The following is a 5016-nucleotide window of genomic DNA, read 5'->3' on the forward strand; positions in this document are numbered from 1 at the left end:
AGGAACACATACAACTCAATATATAATATATAAGGAACACATACAACTCAATATATAATATATAAGGAACCCATACAACTCAATATATAATATATGAGGAACCCATACAACTCAGTATATAATATAGAAGGAACCCATACAACTCAGTATATAATATAGAAGGAACCCATACAACTCAATATATAATATAGAAGGAACCCATACAACTCAATATATAATACATAAGGAACCCATACAACTCAATAGCCCTGTTAAAAAAAAAAATGGGGCTGGGCATGGTGGCTCACGCCTGTAATCCCAGCATTCTGGGAGGCCCAGGTGGGCAGATCACCTGAGGTCGGGAGTTCAAGACCAGCCTGGCCAACATGGTGAAACCCTGTCTCTACTAAAAATACAAAAATTAACCAGGCCTGGTGGTGTGTGCCTGTAATCCCAGCTACCCGGGAGGCTGAGGCAGGAGAATTGCTGGAACCCAGGAGGCAGAGGCTGCAGTGAGCTGAGATCGCACCACTGCACTCCAGCCTGGGTGACAGAACCAGACTCCATCTAAAAAAAAAAAAAGCAGGGGGTGGGGGCAGGTGGCAAAGGTCCTGAATAAATATTTCTCCAAAGGAGAAATGGCCAACAGGTTTATGAAAGGTGCTCAACATCACCAATCATCAGGGAAATGCAAATCCAAACCACAATGAGATATCACATCACACCTGTTAGGATGACTATTATAAAAAAGTCAAAAGAGTTGGCAAAGATGTGGAAAAAAGAGAACCTTGTATATTGTGGTAGGAATGTAAATTGGTACAGCCAGTGTGGAAAACAGTATGGATACTCCTCAAAAAACTCAAAATAGAACTACCATATGATCTAGGAATCCCACTGCTGAGTATATATTCAAAGGAAAGGAAATCACTATCTTGAAGAGATATCTGCACTCATGTTTATTGCAGCACTATTCACAATATCCCAGATTTGGAAGCAACCTAAGTGTCCATCAACAGATGAATATGTGTGTGTGTGTGTGTGTATAGATATGTATGTGTATATATATGTGCATATATATATATATAGTGGAATAGTATTCAGCCTTTAAAAGAGCTCAATAATTTTGCCACTTGCAACAAGATGGATGAACCTCGAGAATATTATGCTAAGTAAGCCAGTCACAGAAAGACACTGCACGATCTCACTTATATGTAGAACCTTTTTTTTTTTTTTTTTTTTTTTGAGACGGAGTCTCACTCTGTCGCCCAGGCTGGAGTGCAGTGGCACGATCTTGGATCACTGCAACCTCTGCCTCCCGGGTTCAAGCAATTCTTCTGCCTCAGCCTCCCGAGTAGCTAGGATTACAGGTGCCCACCACCACACCTGGCTAATTTTTGTATTTTTAGTACAGATGGGGTTTCACCATGTTGGCTAGGCTGGTCTCAACCTCCTGATGTCAGGTAGTCCGACTTCCTCGGCCTTCCAAAGTGCTGGGATTATAGGCGTGAGCCACTGCACCCAGCCTATATGTAGAATCATTTTTTTGTTTTGTTTTTTAAAAGTTGAACTCGCTGGGCACGGTGGCTCACACCTGTAATCCCAGCAGTTTGGGAGGCTGAGGCGGGCAGATCACAAGGTCAGGAGATCGAGACCATCCTGGCTAACACGCTGAAACCCCGTCTCTACTAAAAATACAAAAAATTAGCCGGGCGCAGTGGCTGGCGCCTGTAGTCCCAGCTACTGGGGAGGCTGAGGCAGGAGAATGGCGTGAACCTGGAAGGTGGAGCTTGTAGTGAAGCGAGATCTGGCCACTGCACTCCAGCCTGGGCGACAGAGCGAGACTCCGTCTCAAAAAAAAAAAGTTGAACTCATAGTAATAAGAGAGTAGAATGATAGTTACCGGGGGTTGCAGGGGTGGGTGGTGAGGGAGAAGAGGAGATATTGGTCAAAGGGTACAAATCTTCAGTTATAAAATGAATACATGCTGGAGACCTAAGGTATTAGGTCTGTGATTAATAATGGTTAATAATAACCACCAGAGTGACTAATAGTGGTCAATAACAACATATTTTATGCTTATATTTGCTGAGAGGAAATCTCAAGTATTCTCATTACTACCAAACAAAAAAGATAATTATATGATGTGATCGATATGTTAATTACCTTGATTGTGGTAATCATTTCACAATGTATACATATATCAAAATGTTACAGTTTATGTCTTAAATATATACAATTTTATTTGTCAGTCATACCTCAGCTATGTGGGGGGGAAAAAAGAGCCTGGGTGCCACTTCTCCAGTTCTGGAATCATCTACCTCTAGTCCTTTTTATTTTATTTTATTTTTTAATTTAAGACAGTGCCGTGATCTGTTGCCCAGGCTGGAGTGCAGTGGCTCAATCATAGCTCACTGCAGCCTCAAACTCCTCATCTCAAGTAGTTCTCCCACTTGAACCTCCAGAGCAGCTGACACTATAGGTGCAAGCCACCACACCTAGCTAATTTTTGTATTTTTAGTAGAGATGAGATTTACCATGTTGGCCAAGCTGGCCTCTAACTCCTGATCTCAAGTGATTCACCCACCTCGGCCTCCCAAAGTGCTGGGATAACAGGCATGAGCCACCACACCTGGCCTGAAGTCTTCACTGCCTAAGTCACTACCAGGTATTCTGTTGTTTGCAAACAAAAGTATTTCTAACTGATGTACCCTATCTCTGGTTCTTCAGCTTGGTCAGCATAGCTTCTGCTAATTCCAACACAGTAGCTTTGCAACCAGTTAACTTCATCTGCAAAATAGGGATAAAAATAACTACCTTGAGCAAACTTTCTGATTCAGTAGATCAGAGTGTGGTCAGTGGGTCAGCAGATGAGTATCCTCTGGGAATTTGTTAGAAATGTACATTTTCGAACACTCCAGACATATTGAATTAGAAATTTCGTGGGCAGAGCCAGCAAGCTGGTTTTTAATAAGCCCTTCAGGTCATTATTCTGGTACATGAGAAGGTTTGAGAACCACTGATACAGAGGGTCAAGTGGAATGGTTGCATGTCAGAAACACCTGGGGAACTTAAACAGGGTCTCAAACTTCACGTGCAGAGTTCTGATTTAGCATTTCTGCAGTGCACCTATGAGTTTCTATTTCCCCAAAGATCCCCAGGTGATTCAGAGTAAAACCAGGCATGGGAAACACTGAAATGGATATGAAAGCAGGTCATGTGTGCCATGGGGCCGTCACTCAAGTAAGAGGTGATGAACAGACTTGGGGGTCTCTGGGACAGGTGAGTGGAATTCTGGCTTTTTTCAGGGGACTGACTACTTGATCTAAGTGGCCTTTTTCAGCCCTAAAATTCCAAGGATGTTAGCTTAGGAAGGTTGAACTTGGCAGATCTCACTGGAACACATATATGGGTAAATACATAGACTCATGACCAACAAGTGGAAGAGACTGGAATTTGACTAAAGTCTTAAAAGCAGCCTTCCCACCCACCCAGTAAATCCAAAACAGGTTTTATTTTCTACTTTTACCAGGTTTATGAAACAGCAGGTTGGCACTTTGGATGTTCATTTTTAGAGTGCTAGACTATGCCTGCTTCATGCTAGGCTTGTGTTTTGAGGGTTATTTTGTTTGGGAAATATTATTTTTAAATAACAAACAGGCTTAGCATTCCCATCATCATAGGGAATTTTGCCTTCTAAAATGTGCTGCTTGTTATGGATTAAAACCTCCAGCTGAAGCCACCTGCTCATTGTCCATCTAAATATGATTTTATCTTCTTTTCCTCCTCAACTTTGCCCTTGTACCATTGAGGCCAATCATTTCTTACCGTCTCCCACATCTCCTTTCCAGGAAAGCGCTGCTGCTTTTTCAGGGAATCTGCTCCTTCACTCAGCCCCTGCTGAGTGAATGAATGAATCCCTGGAGCTGCTTAAACAACCATAAGCACCTCGTTGATCATTTTGGAAGATACCAAGATGCTAATTTATTATTTTGAGAACAAATAAAGGGGAGAGAGTTAAGCATTTTCCTTCTTTCCTTATATAAACCTTACCTTAGGCTAATCAAATAACTGAGGAGGGAAAGTCTGTCTGAATAGAAGCTGACCAATGAAAAAAAGGACAATAAAATTAAAATATCACCATTTTGCAAACCTTAATGAATTAATTGATCTAGGAAGCAATTATCAATGGCTGTTAGTATCATAAAAAGAGGGACAAGAAGACAGTGTGTGTCTCCTATTGAAGTTATGGTACCACCTATGAAATCTTGCAAAAAAAATTGAAGCTGAATCTGATTAAAGTCTATAAACTAATTAAAATTTATAGGAAATATAGGGGACAGAGGAACATGTTAGAAAAATGCTAAGGAGGCTGGGCGCAGTGGCTCATACCTGTAATCCCAGCACTTTGGGAGGCCGAGGCGGGCAGATCACCTGAGGTAGGGAGTTCGAGACTAGCCTGGCCAACATGGAGAAACCCCATCTCTACTACAAATACAAAATTAGCCGGGTGTTGTGGCGCCTGCCTGTAATCCCAGCTACCCAGGAGGCTGAGGCAGAAGAATAACTTGAACCTGGGAGGTGGACGTTGCAGTGAGCTGAGATCACACCATTACACTCCAGCCTGGGCAACAAGAGCGAAACTTTGTCTCAAATAAAAAAGAAAAAAGAAAGAAAACTGCTAAGGAAATACAATCACCATAATCCAGTCTGTGGGTAACATTATGAGACAAATGACCCAGTTTTTCCAATTAATTGCGAGGGAAAAAATGAGGTAGAGGAAGGGGAAACCTGTAGATTTAATGAGACCCAAGAGTCATATTAATCATAATGTGTGGCCTGTTTGGCTCCTGATTCAACAAACCTTAAAAAATATATACAGGACAAATGGGGGAAATGTGAACAATGTCCGGATGTTTAATAATATAAAGAAAATACTGGCCAGGCATGGTGACTCACTCCGGTAATCCTAGCACTTTGGGAGGCCAAGGCGGGAAGATTGCTTGAGCCTAGGAGTTCGAGACCAGCCTGGGCAACATA

This window comes from Mandrillus leucophaeus, unplaced genomic scaffold, assembly GCF_000951045.1.
Source record: "Mandrillus leucophaeus isolate KB7577 unplaced genomic scaffold, Mleu.le_1.0 Scaffold241, whole genome shotgun sequence".
In the NCBI taxonomy this organism is placed as follows: domain Eukaryota; kingdom Metazoa; phylum Chordata; class Mammalia; order Primates; family Cercopithecidae; genus Mandrillus; species Mandrillus leucophaeus.